The sequence below is a fragment of the Triplophysa rosa genome, linkage group LG18 (assembly GCF_024868665.1).
Source record: "Triplophysa rosa linkage group LG18, Trosa_1v2, whole genome shotgun sequence".
Lineage (NCBI taxonomy): Eukaryota > Metazoa > Chordata > Actinopteri > Cypriniformes > Nemacheilidae > Triplophysa > Triplophysa rosa.
This window is the reverse complement of record NC_079907.1, coordinates 15,805,826-15,829,714: the sequence shown is the minus strand read 5'-3', so window position 1 is coordinate 15,829,714 and position 23,889 is coordinate 15,805,826. Positions and strand designations below refer to the sequence as shown.

The 23,889-nt window shown below is 44.7% G+C and overlaps 1 protein-coding gene across 9 annotated transcripts in view; it reads right to left on the bottom strand.

Annotated features, from left to right (window-relative positions):
- The window catches only part of myocd (myocardin), a 270,135-nt gene that overhangs the window by 228,296 nt on the left and 17,950 nt on the right, over positions 1-23,889 (bottom strand). The window contains exon 1 of one of the 9 annotated variants that reach the window (XM_057358975.1): positions 13,626-13,685. The exons of the other annotated variants lie outside the window; for them this stretch is intronic. The gene's annotated coding sequence lies outside the window, so the exon portion shown is untranslated. Of the gene's footprint in view, positions 1-13,625; positions 13,686-23,889 lie in introns of those variants that run through there. 9 annotated transcript variants of the gene reach the window in all.

Here is a 23,889-nt window from a genome sequence, read left to right as displayed (position 1 = left end):
AGGTAAATTTGCGCGCAGATTCGGCTAATTTCCGCCTATTAGACAGCCTAGTCAGCTCATCGTTTTTTGTATTACATCACTTATAGTTCTTAAACCTTTAAAATAGAGTTTAGGAAGATGTATGTAACCACAGTCGTTAGCTTAGGTTAACGATTGAAGCCTTTTCTCTTGTCAAGAGGCTCAACGCAACCGCCGACTTTATTTGCGTGCAGATTAATTTCCGCCTATATTAGACAGCCTGTTTAACGTTTTATTTTGATATTGCATCACTCATAGCTCTAACGTTTAAAATAGAGTTTAGGAAGATGTATGTAACCACAATCATTAGCTTTCATTAGCTCTTAAAGCCTCGTCTCTTGTCGAAAGGCTCAACGCGACCGCAGACTTTGAGGAACACTGCTGGCAGCAGTGACGTCTGTGTCCGTACCATTCTTATCAATGACAGCGTAATCTCGTATCTCCCTGCTCCCCTCCCTGCTCCCAAGTCATAAACCTTGTATCTCCAATTAAACATGGTTTTGGGGAAATGTTGTGTTAATGTTGGTACACAACAGTATATGATAGCAATATAAGGTATAATACCAACTTTAACGATACAATGTTTAATAACTCAAAAAATATGCATTTTTTTTTAAATTTCCTGAAAAATAATGGTTTTGGAGATGCGAGGATTCCGCCCGACAGTGACGATATATAACCAGTGACAAGTATTGAAGTGTATGAAACTGTGTTTTTGACATTTCCAGAAAAGTTTCCAGTTTTGGAGATACAAGGTTTTCTCCCAACAGCGCCAATCTTCAAGTTAATTCATAAGAATAGGTAGCTGTTTAGGCCTTCTAAACATGGAAGGTGTGCAATGATGTGTTCAAACATTTTTCGAGGTTTGCCATGGGGCCACAGACTCACCCAAGTGTGGGATGATCTTGCTTCTGAAGTTCCCGGTCTGAAATCTGAAGTCATTCCTTGTTTCACAACCCAAAAAATGGTTTTCTTTCGCTTCTCAAATGCATTTTATCAAAGTATCTTCACAGAAAAAAGCCATATAACTTCACCAAAAAACTCCTTGTCACTCTTTGGGTTTTACTTTTCATCAATATTCATGTCCCAAAGAAATCCAGAGTCCTTGGTTGGAGACTCAAGGAAACTTGAGACAAAACAATATTGTTACTTCAACTCGTAGGAATTTATGGGCAATTATTCAAAAGAGAAACCCCTTGAGGATGTGCAAAGCCACTGGAGACTTTACAAAACAGAGAGCAACAAACAAACTCTCTGCATACGTCTTGCACATCACACGCCTTTGACCCTTTGGTCAAAGTTTCCGAGAAAGACTTGTCCCACAGGCCTTCAATTTCACGCGCTGATGAGTCAACCAAGTCACTTTTATATTTTGTTGGAACAACCTTGCTGTGTATGAGTTTCTCATCTTTGGCCATATGCACAGTGGTCGTGTAAACTTACAACACAAAGCAACACCAGCATACACCTCATCCAACATTAACCTGTTGAGAGTCACACAGCTAACTACAGTAGCATGGTTATGGATCTCATTTCATTTGGATTTAATAATAATGGACATACTGTAACAACATTGGCTCAACGATGCTGCTGAGTTTTCAACAACTTGAGTCCAAGACACGACAAGCAATTTATCTGTCCAGACCATACATTTTAATACGTAGATGGAACATTCAGCTACTCCAGATATATACTGTATGAGGTAAACTGCATTTGTCAGATAACAAAAATGGGTGCTAAAGGAATAGTTCACCTAAAAATGAAAATTCTGTCATGAAATACTCAACCTCAAGGTGTTCCAAATCATTGTAAATTTATTTGTTCTGTTGAACACAAAGAATGTTATTTGGAAGAATATTTCTGGGGCACCATTAAAATTTGTTTTCCTAAATTGATCAAAATATTGTCTTTTTGTGTTCAACAGAACAAAAAAATATACAATAATTCTTTCTACTATGGTAGTCAATGGTGCCCCAAAAATCTTAGCTGTGAACATTCTTCCAAACATCTTTCTTTGTGTTCAACCAAACAAAGAAATTTATACAGATTTGAAACAACTTGAGGGTGAGTAAATGATGACAGAATTTTCATTTTTATGTGAACTATCCCTATTGTTTTGCATCAAAAACTTGGCTTTGTATATCAATATAGTACTTCTGAAAATGACAAACCAAATAGTAAACTTTAGTGACAATCAAATCAAAAAGACAGATGCTGTTGCAGACTGTAAATGTGTTTACAGGCAGAATTTTATGTTATAAGTTTTGCATTTGTCTTCTATTATGAAAGCAAACTGTTCTTTTCTTAACATAACATGAGTGGCATTTCATTTTAACTGGCATCAGAACATTTAAGGTTTTAACACTAAAAAGCGGTCATCATAAAACAAAATCAACATACTAAAATTACATCTTGCTTTCATAATCAAGGTCAGCCTTTCACATAGCCAGAAACATTACAAAGGCTTACTTATTAATAGCAGTAATATGCTTGTTGTGATATTTCATCCCTGGATGATTACATCCAAATGTTTTGAAAGAGTACATTAGTAGTACAATAGTACAAGTGAGTGAGTCATTCTAAATATAAATTCTGAGGGAGTCTACAATTTACTGTAACAGTTTGGCAAATTCAGAAAAACTTTTTTCTGACGTCAATGAATCATCTTATAAACAGCATCCCTGGGAACGCTACAAAAATGGGAGGGGTTTTACATATATATAACACCACCAACAGGTACATTTGACCATTTTGACAGTATATAGGTGATTATAAGTAAGTAGGTTAAACAGCAACATGGTGTCTGTAACATGTAACAAAAGTAAAGCTAGGGTCGAAACGTAATTCTTTTAATAACCTAAAACAGACTATAATCCAAAAAACAGGAATAAACACAGGCTAATAACAAGAAATAACTCAAAACACTGCTTGAAATTACATTTTATAAGCTGTGAGTATTCTGAGTGCTATAGAAACACATAAACCCCAATCTGAGGATGTCAACAGCTTCGAGTAGAACATCACGTGTTGCCATCTCAAAACAATGGTAATTACAATACGGCACGAACGCAGCATAAATTGACAGTATAATCAGGGTTTACAGGTAAAAACAATTAGGATGGGGCCACAGGAACAGGACTACAACTAGACTTGAAAAAACTACAGCACAAAATGGCCGGAAAAAAAGGTATAGAAGCACAACCAATGTGATGAGTTTGGGTAGAATTATCTGGTTGACAACCAATGGAAGACGGGGAGTGCTCGAGAAATCAGTTTAAACTAATTACCAATTTAATTGTATTTGCTAACGCTAGAGGTGGAGAAATTACACACTTCATCTTCAAGAAGGTTGTGTCTTATTTAGACTGAACTGTGATGAATAGCCCAAGAATTGCCAGAAACTATACATATAACTGGGCTTATGTCATCGCATACCTGTGAATCACAGCTGCAGAGCAAAAAACAAAATGGATAACCTTATTGTTTTAAAATGTAACTTTGTCACTTTTTCTAAAAATAAGTGCTAGGGACGGCCAAAAATAGAATGGCTATTTCTGCCTGGTTTCTTTTGGATGGATATCATGTTCTCTGTGATGCTATGCGTACAAGGAGAATGTATTTTGTTTTCTGTTTTCATTAAACGATCATTCAATTCACATTGTTGTATTATGACTCATCAACTCTGTTTAGATCACACAAATATTTAAACACTGCAGGCGGCTTCTTTTGGCCATGATCTAAGGGTCTCAATCTGTTACTATGAATGGTCAGTGTATGTCTCAGGTTACTTGGCTGTAACCCTGTTCCCTGAAAAAGCGGGAACGAGATGCTGCGTTTCAAACGCTATGGGAGAACGTTCTTTGTTCGACTGGTTGTGAAGCACGTGTGTCAAACACGCCAAGAATTGGCTTTAAATAACCTCGGCAGGTGACGTGGCTAATTACACTCACCTGCAGGTTATAAATAAGCGTTAAGCGGACACATCCTCAGGTTCCAACTTTGTCTGAAAGGGCGTCCGGGCACGCCTACAGTGCGGCATTGAGGCGCAGCATCTCGTTCCCGCTTTTTCAGGGAACAGGGTTACAGCCAAGTAACCCGAGACGTTCCCTATCAAAAGCTACACTCGATGCTGCGTTTCAAACGCTATGGGAATGAGAATACCAACGCCGCCGCACTGGAAGTGTCTGGACCCCCCAATGTTGTGTGGTGTGTGTGCACAAGCCGAGAGGATGTCTCAGATGTGACTCTGCAATGTTGACTCCAGGATGCGTGCGACTGGAGTAGCATGGACATCCAGACTATAAAATCTTACAAATGTGTGTGGAGAGGACCAACCTGCCGCATCACACACTTGCTGCAAGGGGACACCTCTTGCTAAGGCCATAGAAGATGAAACCCCCCTTGTTGAATGAGCCCTGATTGCTAGAGGAGAGGCTTGACCGCGTGCCTCATAGGTCAGGGCAATATCATCCCTCACCCAATGTGATATAGTCTGCTTAGTGGCAGCCACCCCCCCCCCGGTTGCAGCCCCCATAACATATGAAAAGCTGCTCTGATATACGCCACTGGCTGGTGCGGTGGACGTAATTTCGAAGAGCACGTACTGGACACAGTAAGTGTAATCGTTCCTGCTCCGACGTCATGAACGGCGGAGGGCAGAAGGCCTCAAGAACAACCGGATGCACGGTGCAGAACGGAACTTTAGGCAGATAACTCGGGTGAGGATGCAGAATAGCTTTGACCATCCCAGGGGCAAAAATTAAACAGGATGGCGAGGTTGAGAGCGCCTGAAAATCTCCAATTCTCTTAAGAGAAGTGATTGCCTTTAGAAAAGCCATCTTAAGGGTCAGAAGCCTGACAGGCACTGACTCCATAGGTTCGAAAGGGGTGCTAACCAGACCCTCGAGCACTATCGCTAAGTCCCATGACGGGACTGTCTGTCTAGAATCCGCTCCACGAATAAAGCGGGCGACTAAATGGTGTTTTCCCACAGAAACCCCATCAATCAGGGCGTGGCAGGCCAAAATGGCGGCCACATAAACCCTGAGAGTACCGGGGCTTGTCCCTGAGGACAGTTTCTCTTGCAGAAACTCCAACACTGAAACAATCTGGCAGTGAATTGGGCCTGCATGGTGTGCCATGCACCATCTGTCAAAAACGCCCTTCTAGTGGAGGGAGCTCTAGCACTTAGAATAGTCTCTACTACATCAGGCGGAATCCCAGCACCTCTCAGCTGGTTCCCTTCAGGGGTCAGACATGGAGATTCTAAAGCTCGGGACGGGGATGAATTATTGTCCCGTGCGCTTGAGACAAGAGATCCCTCCTGACTGGTATCACCCATGGCGAGTCGTCGAGGAGGGATACTAGGTCCGAGAACCAGACTCTGGTTGGCCAACAAGGGGCTACCAATAAGAGGCGAGACCCCTGTTGACGGACCTTCACCAGGACTCCCGGGAGCAGAGCTATCGGAGGATATGCGTAAAGACGCAGTCTGGGCCATGTATGGGCCATCGCGTCCAGACCGAGGGGAGCTGGATGAGTCAGAGAGAAGTAGAGGGGACATTGTGCTGTCTTCTGCGTAGCAAAGAGGTCCACCTCTACTTCGTAAAATCTTTCCCAGATTTGTTTGACTATCTCGGGGTGGAGTTTCCATTCCCCATTCATCACAGCTTGTCTGGACAGCAAGTCTCTCCGTGGTAACCAGTGCAGCCATAGAACGGCCGATAGCACGGGCCGTCTGCTTGGTAGCACGGAGAGACAAATCTGTGGCCCGGCGTAGCTCTGCAAACGCCGTCTCATTGATCACCCCATCAGTGCTCACATCATCCAGCAGTTCAGCCTGGTATGCCTGCAAAACCGCCATGGTGTGCAGCGCAGCACCAGCCTGACCAGCTGCCTGAAAAGCCTTCCCCACCAGTGTAGATGTAAGCCTGCAAGGCTTGGTGGGGAGAGAAGGCTTTTTCAGGGACGACGATGTCCCAGGGGAGAGATAACTCACCAGCGTCTCTTCCACACGGGGCACCGTCGTATACCCCTGTGGTTTCACGCCAATGATAGTCGAATAAATCGACATCAATGGCACGAACACACGGGAAGAATAAGGCTTCTGCCACGAGCGAGATCATTCACTGTGGAGATCCTCGAAAAAGGGGAGAGCGAGATGTTGTGGCTCCTCCCCCCGGCCACCCGACAGATATCTGTCGTCTAGCTTTGAGCCTCTGGGGCCTCTTGCTCCTGCGGCCAGTCGAGCTTGAGGCGGTCAACTGCCTTAGTCACTGCCCCGAGAAGCTCCTCAAATGCTGCGTTGTCACAAGAGGAACGTCCCGAGATGGCGCTATCCAACCCCGCAGAAGCAAGGGATGCCTCGTCCTCCGCCCGATCCGAAGAAGCGCTGGCGCACGCTTCGGATTCGGATGCGAGGACATCGCGTTTTGGCGAAAGCACGGGAGACGCGGACGTACCCACCTCCCGTGCTTCGGCTAAATCAAACCGCGAACCCCAGGACGAGGAAGAGGCAGCTCGGCCCTTCTTAAAGAAGGAGAGCCGAGCACGAAGAACTCAGATGCCGAGAACATCACAGAGTTCACACTCTACCTCAAGCCCCAGGGCAGCATGGTCAGCCCCCAAGCACTCAAAGCAAAACTCATGCTTATCAAGATTGAAAGGAGCCTCTCACACGGAGGCACACATCTCCGATCTGAGTCAGACATGATTATGTAGATTATACAGTATATTAGGCTAAGTAACAATGTGCTTAGTGACTAAATACATATAAAACTACTTGGCTAGCTTTCTTTCTTTTTTTCTCTTTTCACGTAGGAAAAAAAAACCACAAGAAAAGAGGGAGACTTCTCCCTCACAACACGTACACACAAAGCGGTCCTTGAAGACAAAAGAACCTGAGGATGTGTCTGCTTCACTCTAATTTATAACCTGCAGGTGAGTGTAATTAGCCACGTCACCTGCCGATGTTATTTACAGCCAATTCTTGGCGTGTTTGACACACGTGATTCACAACCGGTCGAACAAAGAACGTTCTCCCATAGCATTTGAAACGCAGCATCGAGTGTAGCTTTTGATAGGGAACTGATATTTGATCAATCAGCACACTCTTTTTCACAAATTTGCACAAATGTTGCTGCCCCAAAAGCTACTCAAAACTATTAAATAAATTATTAAATGCTGGAATTAGATCTTATTTAGAAATATTTCCAATTCACTGTCACCTAAGATGCTTACTCTACCTTATTTTGATTTACTGTTCTCAATCACAAGATAATTTCATTATAATAGCAGTACAGATGTAAAAAAAATCAAAAAAATGCTGGGTTATTTTTAACCCAGTGTCGGGACACAAAGTGACGACCATTGGGGTACAAAAAAAACATGCTGGGTTGATTATGCCATTTATGGCTCCAAAATAATAATAAAAAATAATTTAAGCAGGCAGTTGGGTTTGTCTCTTTTTGGGTTGACAATAACCCAGCATTTTTTAGAGTATAAGTCTCTTGCAATGAGGTTGAGTATTTAAAGTCTCTAGTCAGCAATGCTGTTCCTCTTTTATGAGCAATAATGATGGAAATGTTCAATATACAGTACACTCTATTTGTTATTTTCAACCCAGCGTTGTATCAAAAAGTTGAACCCAACAGTTGGGTTATAAATGAATCTATGCTCTGTTGTTTCAACCCAAAATGTTGAGTTGTTTTAATACATTTTTATGGGCTGATTTAACCCAGTGGATTTCCATATTTTACCCAGCAAGTATATGCAGTTGAACTTAAACTCATATTAAATTATACCGTACACATCATTATGAATGAATTCAAGTCATGTCAGCATGAATAACGTCTCGGTTACAACTGTAACCTCCATTCCCTGATGGAGGGAACGAGACGTTGTGTTGAGAGACAGACCGGGGGTTTGATCTTGAGAACCTATCATCTCCGAGAGGAATTCTAAAACGCCAATGGGCTTGGCAAATGGCCCGCCCCATGCATACGGGTATAAAAGGAGATGGCGGCGGCCATTCACTCATCCTTTGGGCTGAGGAACCTAAGAGGAATCTCCCGGTCACTGCAGCGGGTCGGCGAAGCGTTGTGGCATGAAGACACAACTTCTCATTCCCTCCATCAGGGAACGGAGGTTACAGTCGTAACTGAGACGTTCCCCTTCAGTCTGTCTCTCGACGTTATGTTGAGAGACAGACTGGGGACCTATCTTTACACGCCACGGCGCTGAACCATATCACGACCTCAAGCGGAGTGACACTGACTGGACTAGCGAGTCACAAGTGAGCGCTACTGCGAGATGTAATCTTCCAGTGGGATCAGCACTAGTAGCATACTGAGAAGCTTGTACCGACGGCCATCATGGGCGGTGGCATTCGTCTCTAGTAGCGAGACACCATCCAGCACCGTAGGAACACTGAGGAAACACTGCTCTCCTTTTTGAAGAGTGTGTTACGGAGGCCACATCCTACCACAAGGGGAGGTTACATGTGGAGACACCAACATGGTCTCACCAGTGGGAAGAACAACATGTGAGAATTTGTGTCAGCCCAGATGGGGGAACAGAACCTAGGTGGGGTAACCACCGGAGGGGAGGTCACAGGTTCACCGACAGGGGAACCAGGAGTGAGGAATTCAACATACGGGACGAACCTGCAGGGGAGTCACTACGTATGGGGCAACAGTCCTAGTATAGGGGTCCACCTGAGCAGGGGCGACTCTACCAGTACTGGACTTGGTTCCAACAGACCGCACCGCCCGGTCTGTTTACCATAATGCCAAAAATGCTTAGTGATGGATGGAATGCCTGTACTCCGCCCTAAGGGGGGAGGCAGGGAGGCTAGATAGCGCGCTAGACTCGCCTGGAGAGGGGAGAAGGCGCTTTCGCAGGCGTACGCCCAAACCAGATGCCTGTCTTACATGCCGATAGCGTGTAAGAAATGGGCTGACACTGATTCCACGCAGAGGTTGTTAAACCTCGCAAAGGTACTGGGCGTAGCCCAACCCGCAGCATTACATACAGTATGTCTGCCAGAGAGGCGCCCTCAGCCAGTGCCCACGAGGAAGCCATACCCCGAGTGGAGTGGGCTCTCACTGCAAGCGGGCACGGGTGATCTTGAGACTGGTATGCCAAAGCAATGGCATCCACAATCCAGTTCACCAATCTCTGTTTGGAGACAGCCCTACCCTGGTGCTGTCCCCCATAACAGACAAAGAGCTGCTCAGAGTTTCTAAGGCTGTGCGTGCGGTCCAAGTTGAGGCACAGTGCACGTACTGGACACAACACGTTGGAGGTTGGGTCTTCCTCCCCAGGGGGGAGCGCCTGCAGGTTCACCACCTGGTCCCGGAAGGAAGTGGTGGTAACCTTGGGCACGTAACCTGGTCTGGGGTCTCAGGATAACGTGAGAACTACCGGGCCCGAATTCTAGGCACCCATGTGTTACGTCCTAGGACGTATTATTATTATTATTATTGCTATTATGTGTATGCGTATGCCATTGGGCTTGTTGTTTTCCCCATTTCTCTGTTGTTCTACTCTCGCTCTACCTGTTCACAGGGTAATCATCTACAGCTGCAGCTCGTTGGTGAGAGTATGCCCGAGACTGAGTGAGAGTTAAAGCAGTTTGGAGATGGCTGTGAAGGCACACACTTCTCCTCTGATCCAGATCGAAAATATTGTTTGTTTTGGTGATTCTGTGACTAAGTGAGTAGGTTCTCTATTAAGAACAAGCAACAGTGGTTGTGAACTCTGGTGGCTTTACCTATCTGAGGTGTTCTTAGCAGCAGTGGCTGCTGATCCAGAGAACTCTTCTCTTTACAACGCCTTGAGACAAGAGAGGCTTTGTACAATTTTCTTTTGTTTGGCTAAACTGTTTGGTAATTAAAAGGTATTGTGAACCTGATGGTTATTTTGACTTGTCTTTATTGTTTTGGGAAGCAGTAGGGAGAAAGAGCCTTCTCCCCCCACTCTTCTCCTGTTTCTGTTTAGAGAGGGAGTGAGGGCAGTCTATGTTGTTTCTTTATTTTATTTTGTCCATTTTTGCAGGGAAGTCAGGTCTCCCCTTAAATCGTAGTGAGTCCCTTTTGTTTGTTATTTTAGGCTATACTTTCTCCTGAAGACATGCTTCCTTGAACTCTTTTGTGATTACTAAAGTTTTGTGAATAAAAACCTTTTTGTTTGCCTCTAAGTTAAGCGTTGAATTTTCACTCTGGGACAGAGGAACGGAAGTGTCCTTTGTTACAACTCCTCTGCCGCCCCTAGACAAAGCGGGGAACGTAACAATTGGTGGCTCGTTCATTTGTATTTCCATTTGACAGCAACTTGAAGGCTTGTGTGCCTGTTAAAAGATTGGTGGTGAGTACCCTTTTTCTTCGTAAATTGACTGTTTTTGACTTTGAGTGGGGAAGAGAGGTAGGGTATAGTGAGCCTGTGAGGTAATGGAGTTTGATTTCACTGCGTTTACTCTTTTACCTACTATTGAAGTTTTTGATCGTGCTACGGTAAAGGATCTATTACTGATCGCTGATTTCTTTAATATTTCTGTTCAGAAGGGTGTGACTAAACCGATACTTAAAGATGAATTTTTGAGGAAGCTAATAGGGAAGGGTATTTTGCCTAGTCAATCTGATGATGATGATGTTGATGGTGATGATGTTGGGGTTCAGCGGGAGGTAGAAGAGAGTGTAAATTCAAAACCTGACCCTTCTGTGCTCCAAGATCCAATGATTGCTTTAAGGCTTATGATCTTATGATTAAAAAACAAGAATGCGAGGCTGAGATGATTAGGCTTTGTGTGGTAGAGAGGCAGGCTGAGAGAGATATTACAATTCGCAAGTTGGAGCTCGAGGCAGAACATGTGGCTAGGAAACCAGTTCCAAGTCCTCGTAGGAAGGAAGCTTCCCCTTTAGCCTTCCCCTTAACCGTTGGAGATAGTACAGTCACTGAGGACTTTTCACAGGTATCCTCCAGTAATACTTTTGATGTGAGCAGATACATAAAGCTTGTACCCCCATTTAGAGAAACTGAGGTAGATTCCTACTTTGTGGCATTTGAGCGAATAGCGAGTAAGTTAAAATGGCCAAAATACATGTGGGCTCTTTACTACAGTGTAGCCTTACGGGTAAAGCTCAGGAGGTTTGCTCTGCTCTACCTATTGACAGTTCTCTCGATTATGGGATAGTAAAGACTACGGTTTTACGAGCTTATGAACTTGTTCCGGAGGCCTATAGACAGAAGTTTCGCAGGCATTCAAAAACAGTCAATCAAACTTACGTGGAGTTTGTGAGAGAAAAGAGGGGTCTTTTTGAAAAATGGTGTATTTCCAGCCAGGCTATGTCCCTGGAAGATTTACAGGAACTAATCTTGCTCGAGGATTTTAAAAACTGCATTCATGCAAACATCGTCATGCACTTAAACGAACAGAAAGTCACTTCACTTTCCAACGCTGCAGTGATAGCAGATGAGTTCGAGTTGATACATCGTAATGTTTATATGTCAACTTCATCTCCTAAAACTCCAGTACAACGTGTTTTTCGATCTGCTAAGAATGATCTGTTAACGGTATCCAAAAACATTCGCAAACCCCCTGTTGGAAATGATAAACGAGTCTGTTTTTATTGTGTCGATCCCAGTCATTTAATCTCAGACTGTAAGGCATGGAAGCAGAAAAGTTTTGGCTCTAAACCTAAAAGTGTTGCACTCCTCCATTCTGCCCTTGAGGAAGACCCTACCACTACCTCATCATACCAACCTTTTCTGATGTCTGGTTTAGTCTCGCTCTCGGCTGATTCTGATTATACCCCTGTTACCATTCTAAGGGACACTGGGTCAGCGCAGTCACTTATTTTAGGCGAGTTACTACCTCTGACCCCTGAAACTTATTCTGGTACAGATGTGCTTGTGCGCGGCATTGGAATGCAATGTTTAAACGTGCCCTTGCACGATGTGTACTTGAAGTCAGATCTTGTAACTGGCCCTGTTAAACTTAGGGTGCGATCTCAGTTACCCATCGAGGGGGTGGGAATCATCCTTGGGAAAGACCTTGCGGGTGGTTAAGTCTTTCCTCGGCCGATTGTAATCTGTAATCCTACAGTTTGTGAGTCGTCTGACCTTGCATGTCAGTATCCTACAGTTTTCCCTGCATGTGCAGTGACACGTGCCCAAGCCTCTAAATTGAGAGATGTAGTAGATCTTTCTGAAACCTTCTTGAGTTTACCTGACCGGTCTGAGGAAGGCGGTATGTCAGTAAAGCCAGAGGTATTTACTGAGCTAAATAAAGCTACCTTTGATGGTGATCTTTCTCTAACAGTTGGAAGAGAGCGGTTAGCAGTTGCCCAAAAATCTGATCCTTCGCTGACAAAATGTATTGAAGCTGCTATACCCTTTTGTCAGGTATCGAATGACAAGATGGCTTATTTTTGGGAAGAAGATGTGCTCATGCGTAGGTGGAGAGGGAGAGATTCCTCCGGTTTGCAGGAATATTTCCAAATTGTTCTGCCAGACGGTTACAGAGACCAAGTATTGAAGTTGGCTAATGAACATGTACTATCTGGTCACCTGGGGGTTACAAAAACATTTCAACGCGTGTCCCGTTACTTTTATTGGCCTGGGTTAAAGTCTGCTGTGTCTAACTTTTGTAAGTCATGCGCTGTATGTCAACTTGCAGGAAAACCCAACCAAAAAGTACCAGTTGCTCCACTCCACCCCATTCCTGTTATGAAAGAGCCCTTCAAGCGTCTTCTTATGGACTGTGTAGGTCCATTGCCCAAATCCAAGTCAGGTCACGAGTACATCCTGACTATCATGTGTACGTCCACATGTTTCCCAGAAGCAGTTCCATTGCGCTCCATTAAAGCTCCAATGATAATTCGGGAATTGATAAAGTTCTGTACAACCTTCGGTTTGCCTCGTGTGGTACAAACAGATCGAGGTACAAACTTTACTTCTAAGTTGTTCACACAAACGCTTGCAGAGTTAGGGGTTAAGCATCAACTTTCAAGTGCCTATCATCCTGAGTCGCAGGGCGCACTAGAAAGATTTCACCAAACCCTTAAATCTATGTTGCGCTCTTATTGTGTTTCAGACTGCTGAGATTGGGCTGTCAGTTTACCATTTCTCATGTTTGCATTTTGTGAAGCAGAGCAGGAAAGCCTTGGGTTCAGTCCAGCCGAACTGGTTTTTGGGCATACAGTGCGGGGACCCCTGAACCTACTAAGTGAGCAATTGTTAGCTAAGGAATCCTTACCTGTAAATGTTCGGGAGTATGTTAGGTCCATTCGTGGGCACCTGTTTAAAGCCAGAGAGATGGCTAGAAAAGATTTGGCTGTAGCCCAAACAAGAATGAAGTCCCACTTCGATCAGACAAGTGTGCAGCGTAACTTTCAACCTGGTGAAAATGTTCTTGTACTTTTGCCTGACCCTGGTTCTGTACCTGGAGCAAAATGTTCAGGTCCGTATGCAATTAAGGAAAAGCTTAAATGACACGAACTATGCCATTTGCACTCCTGATCGACAACGTAAAACCCGAATTTGCCATGTGAATATGTTGAAGCAGTTTATTGTGCGTGGTGAAAAGTCTGTCCCCACCCCTGTCTTACCTTCAGTAGTTGTTGTTAATGCTGCTTGTGCTGTGGCAGAGAATGAGCTAGCTGAAAAGAGTACCCACATTCCTGCTAAGCACTGGCAAAATTCTGCTTTATTGAATAATCTACAGTGTTTCCTGGCCCACCTGTCAAAAGAACAGCGTGAGGAAATTATCAGGTTGATGCAAATCTGTCCTTCTCTTTTTTCAGATGTGCCTGGATGAACAACTGTGTTACAGCATGACATTGATGTTAATGAATTTCCGCCAGTGAAGCAGCATTCCTACCGGGTAAATTCCAGAAAACGTGACATAATGAGAACCGAGGTTGAGTACATGCTGAAGCATGGAATAGCGGTGCCCAGTCGGAGTTCATGGAGCTCACCCTGTCTATTAGTACCTAAATTAGATGGCTCCTTTCGCTTCTGTACGGACTACCATAAGGTTAATTCCCTGACTAAGCCAGACTCTTTTCCGTTGCCTCGAATGGAAGACTGTGTCGACAGGGTAGGCTCTGCCAATTATGTCACAAAATTAGATCTCTTGAAAGGATATTGGCAAGTGCCTCTTACCCCACGTGCTAAAGAAATCTCAGCATTTGTTATGCCTGATCATTTCCTGCAGTATGACGTATTAGCTTTTGGCATGCATAATGCCCCTGCTACTTTCCAGCGTCTCATGCAAATAGTGCTGATGGGGGTGCCAAATTGTGCTGCTTATTTAGACGATATAGTCATCTATTCAAAAACTTGGAAAGATCATGTAGAGACTCTAGATGTGGTGTTCAAACGTTTGGCTAGTGCTTCCCTAACTGTGAACCTCGCTAAGTGTGAGGTGGGAAAAGCAATGGTAACATACCTAGGAAAACAAGTTGGCCAGGGTTGTGTCAAACCGGTTGAGGCTAAAGTTGCTGCTATACTTGAGTTTCCTGCACCTCGTAACAAGCGAGAGCTGTGCAGATTTTTAGGCATGAGTGGGTATTATCGGGGATTCTGTTGTAATTTTTCCACTATTGTGTCACCTCTTACAGATCTCCTAAGTACCACTAAAAGTTTCGAATGGACCCCTAAGTGTGAGAATGCCTTTGAGGCTGCCAAGGATCTTCTTTGTCATGCCCCAGTACTGTCTGCCCCTAATTTTGATCAGGCCTTCAAACTTCAGGTAGATGCCAGTGCCACTGGAGCGGGAGCAGTCTTACTACAGGAGGACTCTCATGGCGTCGACCATTCTATCTGCTACTACTCGAAAAATTTCTCAAAATGCCAACAATGCTACAGCACAATAGAGAAAGAAACCCTTGCCTTGCTGTTAGCCCTCCAACATTCAGGTTATATTGCTGGATAATAAGGGCCCAGCGCATCAGTCGTTGGTTGGAGTTAGCCATATGGGAGAGAAAAACCCTTAGGGGGTTAGCCCTCCAACATTTTGAAGTTTATCTGGGATGTAGTGCTAGGCCCATTGATGTTTATACTGATCATAACCCCTTGGTTTTTCTCTCCCGTATGGCTAACTCCAACCAACGACTGATGCGCTGGGCCCTTATTATCCAGCAATATAACCTGAATGTAGAGAGGAAGGCGGGGCGAGAGCCGTGGGGCGGGTAAGGCGGGGCCCTGCATGCTGGATCCCTGCATGCCTCACGGGGGAGCTCGGGAGAATAAGAGGACGAGCGACCGGCCCATCGAGAGAGAGGACCCAGGCCCGGAAACAGTTAAGTTTGTTTATGTTCGTGTGGCCGGCAGTCGACCGTGAGGTGGCTGCCGGCCTTTTATTTGCTAGATTATTGTTTATTTATTTTATTAAAGTTTTGTGAATGTTCACCGATTCCCGCCTCCTTCCTTCCTATCTCCCATGAACTCTTGTTACACTGGTGCCGAAACCCGGGATGGAAGGAAGTAGGAGCGCCGTCTGGTCTGTCCGGTTCGCCGTTTGCGGAGGTGATTTCGTCACTTGCGGTCGTCCATCAGTAACAACATAGAGCGTTGCTGCAGCTCCGGGAGGACCAGGATGTACGTTTCCATGTGGTCCTCCTGGCTCAGCAAGAGGACCGCGAGTCGTTCCAGAGCTGCAGCAAAGCTCAATGTTGTTCCTGATGGAGGACCGCGAGTGACGAAATCACCTCCGCAAACGGCGAACCGGACGGACCAGACCCCCCGGTCGCGGCGCTCCTACTTCCTTCCATCCCGGGTTTCGGCACCAGTGTAACACTGAACATCCAGCACATCCGGGGAAGAGATAATATAGTAGCTGATGGGCTTTCCAGGGCTACTGATGTGTAAAATTAAGGGAGGCCCCAATCTGCTTATATACCCTGTTTCACCATTGGTGAGGTAGTTCCCCCGGGAGCTAGAATACTGTCATCTCTTGCTCACTGTCTTGTCAACCGGGCCCTGTTTGGCATTCCTTCCCCTGTAGGGCGTATTTTGGGGAATGTTGGTAACCGAATAACATCCATTTTCTCCTAAGGTTTGGACACAAGGACCAGTGCGAGTGAGTGGATGCCGGTTGCCAATGTTCTTTGGAATGTCTTTTGTGTTCTGCGGGTGCGGGGGAGGTGCAGGCTTGGGATGCTGGGAGGGTGATTGAGAGATGACAGGGCTTTTTCACTTTTTTCTCTGGGTGAACTGTTCCTTTAACGGAGTGCTTAAGTAGATTCTTTTTGCAACCCTTAGGTTGCAAACTTAATGGTGGGGGTGTTACGTCCTAGGACGTATTATTATTATTATTGATATTATGTGTATGCGTATGCCATTGGGCATGTTGTTTTCCCCATTTCTCTGTTGTGCTACTCTCGCTCTACCTGTTCACAGGGTAATCATCTACAGCTGCAGCTCGTTGGTGAGAGTATGCCCTAGACTGAGTGAGAGTTAAAGCAGTTTAGAGATGGCTGTGAAGGCACACACTTCTCCTCTGATCCAGATCGAAAATATTGTTTGTTTTGTGGTGGTGGTTCTGTGACTAAGTGAGTAGGTTCTCTATTAAGAACAAGCAACAGTGGTTGTGAACTCTGGTGGCTTTACCTATCTGAGGTGTTCTTAGCAGCAGTGGCTGCTGATCCAGAGAACTCTTCTCTTTACAACGCCTTGAGACAAGAGAGGCTTTGTACAATTTTCTTTTGTTTGGCTAAACTGTTTGGTAATTAAAAGGTATTGTGAACCTGATGGTTATTTTGACTTGTCTTTATTGTTTTGGGAAGCAGTAGGGAGAAAGAGCCTTCTCCCCCCACTCTTCTCCTGTTTCTGTTTAGAGAGGGAGTGAGGGCAGTCTATGTTGTTTCTTTATTTTATTTTGTCCATTTTTGCAGGGAAGTCAGGTCTCCCCTTAAATCGTAGTGAGTCCCTTTTGTTTGTTATTTTAGGCTATACTTTCTCCTGAAGACATGCTTCCTTGAACTCTTTTGTGATTACTAAAGTTTTGTGAATAAAAACCTTTTTGTTTGCCTCTAAGTTAAGCGTTGAATTTTCACTCTGGGACAGAGGAACGGAAGTGTCCTTTGTTACAACTCCTCTGCCGCCCCTAGACAAAGCGGGGAACGTAACAATTGGTGGCTCGTTCATTTGTATTTCCATTTGACAGCAACTTGAAGGCTTGTGTGCCTGTTAAAAGATTGGTGGTGAGTACCCTTTTTCTTCGTAAATTGACTGTTTTTGACTTTGAGTGGGGAAGAGAGGTAGGGTATAGTGAGCCTGTGAGGTAATGGAGTTTGATTTCACTGCGTTTACTCTTTTACCTACTATTGAAGTTTTTGATCGTGCTACGGTAAAGGATCTATTACTGATCGCTGATTTCTTTAATATTTCTGTTCAGAAGGGTGTGACTAAACCGATACTTAAAGATGAATTTTTGAGGAAGCTAATAGGGAAGGGTATTTTGCCTAGTCAATCTGATGATGATGATGTTGATGGTGATGATGTTGGGGTTCAGCGGGAGGTAGAAGAGAGTGTAAATTCAAAACCTGACCCTTCTGTGCTCCAAGATCCAATGATTGCTTTAAGGCTTATGATCTTATGATTAAAAAACAAGAATGCGAGGCTGAGATGATTAGGCTTTGTGTGGTAGAGAGGCAGGCTGAGAGAGATATTACAATTCGCAAGTTGGAGCTCGAGGCAGAACATGTGGCTAGGAAACCAGTTCCAAGTCCTCGTAGGAAGGAAGCTTCCCCTTTAGCCTTCCCCTTAACCGTTGGAGATAGTACAGTCACTGAGGACTTTTCACAGGTATCCTCCAGTAATACTTTTGATGTGAGCAGATACATAAAGCTTGTACCCCCATTTAGAGAAACTGAGGTAGATTCCTACTTTGTGGCATTTGAGCGAATAGCGAGTAAGTTAAAATGGCCAAAATACATGTGGGCTCTTTACTACAGTGTAGCCTTACGGGTAAAGCTCAGGAGGTTTGCTCTGCTCTACCTATTGACAGTTCTCTCGATTATGGGATAGTAAAGACTACGGTTTTACGAGCTTATGAACTTGTTCCGGAGGCCTATAGACAGAAGTTTCGCAGGCATTCAAAAACAGTCAATCAAACTTACGTGGAGTTTGTGAGAGAAAAGAGGGGTCTTTTTGAAAAATGGTGTATTTCCAGCCAGGCTATGTCCCTGGAAGATTTACAGGAACTAATCTTGCTCGAGGATTTTAAAAACTGCATTCATGCAAACATCGTCATGCACTTAAACGAACAGAAAGTCACTTCACTTTCCAACGCTGCAGTGATAGCAGATGAGTTCGAGTTGATACATCGTAATGTTTATATGTCAACTTCATCTCCTAAAACTCCAGTACAACGTGTTTTTCGATCTGCTAAGAATGATCTGTTAACGGTATCCAAAAACATTCGCAAACCCCCTGTTGGAAATGATAAACGAGTCTGTTTTTATTGTGTCGATCCCAGTCATTTAATCTCAGACTGTAAGGCATGGAAGCAGAAAAGTTTTGGCTCTAAACCTAAAAGTGTTGCACTCCTCCATTCTGCCCTTGAGGAAGACCCTACCACTACCTCATCATACCAACCTTTTCTGATGTCTGGTTTAGTCTCGCTCTCGGCTGATTCTGATTATACCCCTGTTACCATTCTAAGGGACACTGGGTCAGCGCAGTCACTTATTTTAGGCGAGTTACTACCTCTGACCCCTGAAACTTATTCTGGTACAGATGTGCTTGTGCGCGGCATTGGAATGCAATGTTTAAACGTGCCCTTGCACGATGTGTACTTGAAGTCAGATCTTGTAACTGGCCCTGTTAAACTTAGGGTGCGATCTCAGTTACCCATCGAGGGGGTGGGAATCATCCTTGGGAAAGACCTTGCGGGTGGTTAAGTCTTTCCTCGGCCGATTGTAATCTGTAATCCTACAGTTTGTGAGTCGTCTGACCTTGCATGTCAGTATCCTACAGTTTTCCCTGCATGTGCAGTGACACGTGCCCAAGCCTCTAAATTGAGAGATGTAGTAGATCTTTCTGAAACCTTCTTGAGTTTACCTGACCGGTCTGAGGAAGGCGGTATGTCAGTAAAGCCAGAGGTATTTACTGAGCTAAATAAAGCTACCTTTGATGGTGATCTTTCTCTAACAGTTGGAAGAGAGCGGTTAGCAGTTGCCCAAAAATCTGATCCTTCGCTGACAAAATGTATTGAAGCTGCTATACCCTTTTGTCAGGTATCGAATGACAAGATGGCTTATTTTTGGGAAGAAGATGTGCTCATGCGTAGGTGGAGAGGGAGAGATTCCTCCGGTTTGCAGGAATATTTCCAAATTGTTCTGCCAGACGGTTACAGAGACCAAGTATTGAAGTTGGCTAATGAACATGTACTATCTGGTCACCTGGGGGTTACAAAAACATTTCAACGCGTGTCCCGTTACTTTTATTGGCCTGGGTTAAAGTCTGCTGTGTCTAACTTTTGTAAGTCATGCGCTGTATGTCAACTTGCAGGAAAACCCAACCAAAAAGTACCAGTTGCTCCACTCCACCCCATTCCTGTTATGAAAGAGCCCTTCAAGCGTCTTCTTATGGACTGTGTAGGTCCATTGCCCAAATCCAAGTCAGGTCACGAGTACATCCTGACTATCATGTGTACGTCCACATGTTTCCCAGAAGCAGTTCCATTGCGCTCCATTAAAGCTCCAATGATAATTCGGGAATTGATAAAGTTCTGTACAACCTTCGGTTTGCCTCGTGTGGTACAAACAGATCGAGGTACAAACTTTACTTCTAAGTTGTTCACACAAACGCTTGCAGAGTTAGGGGTTAAGCATCAACTTTCAAGTGCCTATCATCCTGAGTCGCAGGGCGCACTAGAAAGATTTCACCAAACCCTTAAATCTATGTTGCGCTCTTATTGTGTTTCAGACTGCTGAGATTGGGCTGTCAGTTTACCATTTCTCATGTTTGCATTTTGTGAAGCAGAGCAGGAAAGCCTTGGGTTCAGTCCAGCCGAACTGGTTTTTGGGCATACAGTGCGGGGACCCCTGAACCTACTAAGTGAGCAATTGTTAGCTAAGGAATCCTTACCTGTAAATGTTCGGGAGTATGTTAGGTCCATTCGTGGGCACCTGTTTAAAGCCAGAGAGATGGCTAGAAAAGATTTGGCTGTAGCCCAAACAAGAATGAAGTCCCACTTCGATCAGACAAGTGTGCAGCGTAACTTTCAACCTGGTGAAAATGTTCTTGTACTTTTGCCTGACCCTGGTTCTGTACCTGGAGCAAAATGTTCAGGTCCGTATGCAATTAAGGAAAAGCTTAAATGACACGAACTATGCCATTTGCACTCCTGATCGACAACGTAAAACCCGAATTTGCCATGTGAATATGTTGAAGCAGTTTATTGTGCGTGGTGAAAAGTCTGTCCCCACCCCTGTCTTACCTTCAGTAGTTGTTGTTAATGCTGCTTGTGCTGTGGCAGAGAATGAGCTAGCTGAAAAGAGTACCCACATTCCTGCTAAGCACTGGCAAAATTCTGCTTTATTGAATAATCTACAGTGTTTCCTGGCCCACCTGTCAAAAGAACAGCGTGAGGAAATTATCAGGTTGATGCAAATCTGTCCTTCTCTTTTTTCAGATGTGCCTGGATGAACAACTGTGTTACAGCATGACATTGATGTTAATGAATTTCCGCCAGTGAAGCAGCATTCCTACCGGGTAAATTCCAGAAAACGTGACATAATGAGAACCGAGGTTGAGTACATGCTGAAGCATGGAATAGCGGTGCCCAGTCGGAGTTCATGGAGCTCACCCTGTCTATTAGTACCTAAATTAGATGGCTCCTTTCGCTTCTGTACGGACTACCATAAGGTTAATTCCCTGACTAAGCCAGACTCTTTTCCGTTGCCTCGAATGGAAGACTGTGTCGACAGGGTAGGCTCTGCCAATTATGTCACAAAATTAGATCTCTTGAAAGGATATTGGCAAGTGCCTCTTACCCCACGTGCTAAAGAAATCTCAGCATTTGTTATGCCTGATCATTTCCTGCAGTATGACGTATTAGCTTTTGGCATGCATAATGCCCCTGCTACTTTCCAGCGTCTCATGCAAATAGTGCTGATGGGGGTGCCAAATTGTGCTGCTTATTTAGACGATATAGTCATCTATTCAAAAACTTGGAAAGATCATGTAGAGACTCTAGATGTGGTGTTCAAACGTTTGGCTAGTGCTTCCCTAACTGTGAACCTCGCTAAGTGTGAGGTGGGAAAAGCAATGGTAACATACCTAGGAAAACAAGTTGGCCAGGGTTGTGTCAAACCGGTTGAGGCTAAAGTTGCTGCTATACTTGAGTTTCCTGCACCTCGTAACAAGCGAGAGCTGTGCAGATTTTTAGGCATGAGTGGGTATTATCGGGGATTCTGTTGTAATTTTTCCACTATTGTGTCACCTCTTACAGATCTCCTAAGTACCACTAAAAGTTTCGAATGGACCCCTAAGTGTGAGAATGCCTTTGAGGCTGCCAAGGATCTTCTTTGTCATGCCCCAGTACTGTCTGCCCCTAATTTTGATCAGGCCTTCAAACTTCAGGTAGATGCCAGTGCCACTGGAGCGGGAGCAGTCTTACTACAGGAGGACTCTCATGGCGTCGACCATTCTATCTGCTACTACTCGAAAAATTTCTCAAAATGCCAACAATGCTACAGCACAATAGAGAAAGAAACCCTTGCCTTGCTGTTAGCCCTCCAACATTCAGGTTATATTGCTGGATAATAAGGGCCCAGCGCATCAGTCGTTGGTTGGAGTTAGCCATATGGGAGAGAAAAACCCTTAGGGGGTTAGCCCTCCAACATTTTGAAGTTTATCTGGGATGTAGTGCTAGGCCCATTGATGTTTATACTGATCATAACCCCTTGGTTTTTCTCTCCCGTATGGCTAACTCCAACCAACGACTGATGCGCTGGGCCCTTATTATCCAGCAATATAACCTGAATGTAGAGAGGAAGGCGGGGCGAGAGCCGTGGGGCGGGTAAGGCGGGGCCCTGCATGCTGGATCCCTGCATGCCTCACGGGGGAGCTCGGGAGAATAAGAGGACGAGCGACCGGCCCATCGAGAGAGAGGACCCAGGCCCGGAAACAGTTAAGTTTGTTTATGTTCGTGTGGCCGGCAGTCGACCGTGAGGTGGCTGCCGGCCTTTTATTTGCTAGATTATTGTTTATTTATTTTATTAAAGTTTTGTGAATGTTCACCGATTCCCGCCTCCTTCCTTCCTATCTCCCATGAACTCTTGTTACACTGGTGCCGAAACCCGGGATGGAAGGAAGTAGGAGCGCCGTCTGGTCTGTCCGGTTCGCCGTTTGCGGAGGTGATTTCGTCACTTGCGGTCGTCCATCAGTAACAACATAGAGCGTTGCTGCAGCTCCGGGAGGACCAGGATGTACGTTTCCATGTGGTCCTCCTGGCTCAGCAAGAGGACCGCGAGTCGTTCCAGAGCTGCAGCAAAGCTCAATGTTGTTCCTGATGGAGGACCGCGAGTGACGAAATCACCTCCGCAAACGGCGAACCGGACGGACCAGACCCCCCGGTCGCGGCGCTCCTACTTCCTTCCATCCCGGGTTTCGGCACCAGTGTAACACTGAACATCCAGCACATCCGGGGAAGAGATAATATAGTAGCTGATGGGCTTTCCAGGGCTACTGATGTGTAAAATTAAGGGAGGCCCCAATCTGCTTATATACCCTGTTTCACCATTGGTGAGGTAGTTCCCCCGGGAGCTAGAATACTGTCATCTCTTGCTCACTGTCTTGTCAACCGGGCCCTGTTTGGCATTCCTTCCCCTGTAGGGCGTATTTTGGGGAATGTTGGTAACCGAATAACATCCATTTTCTCCTAAGGTTTGGACACAAGGACCAGTGCGAGTGAGTGGATGCCGGTTGCCAATGTTCTTTGGAATGTCTTTTGTGTTCTGCGGGTGCGGGGGAGGTGCAGGCTTGGGATGCTGGGAGGGTGATTGAGAGATGACAGGGCTTTTTCACTTTTTTCTCTGGGTGAACTGTTCCTTTAACGGAGTGCTTAAGTAGATTCTTTTTGCAACCCTTAGGTTGCAAACTTAATGGTGGGGGTGTTACGTCCTAGGACGTATTATTATTATTATTGATATTATGTGTATGCGTATGCCATTGGGCATGTTGTTTTCCCCATTTCTCTGTTGTGCTACTCTCGCTCTACCTGTTCACAGGGTAATCATCTACAGCTGCAGCTCGTTGGTGAGAGTATGCCCTAGACTGAGTGAGAGTTAAAGCAGTTTAGAGATGGCTGTGAAGGCACACACTTCTCCTCTGATCCAGATCGAAAATATTGTTTGTTTTGTGGTGGTGGTTCTGTGACTAAGTGAGTAGGTTCTCTATTAAGAACAAGCAACAGTGGTTGTGAACTCTGGTGGCTTTACCTATCTGAGGTGTTCTTAGCAGCAGTGGTTGCTGATCCAGAGAACTATTCTCTTTACAACGCCTTGAGACAAGAGAGGCTTTGTACAATTTTCTTTTGTTTGGTTAAATCCGTAAAATCCGTTCTCCCAAACATCACAAAATAGAGACTGTGTCTGTCCACCGGATTAGCAAACATAAAATAATGCGTAAACCTCTTGAAAGTAATTTAATAAACGTTAAACAAACTAAACATGAACAAAATACAGATAATCAACTGTTACGACTCGGATTGCTAAATATTAGATCTCTCTCTAATAAAGCACTTTTTGTTAACGATATGATAACAGATCATAAAATAGACATGCTCTGTTTGACAGAAACATGGCTAAAACCAGATGATTATATTGCTTTAAATGAATCTGTCCCCCAAGATTATTATTA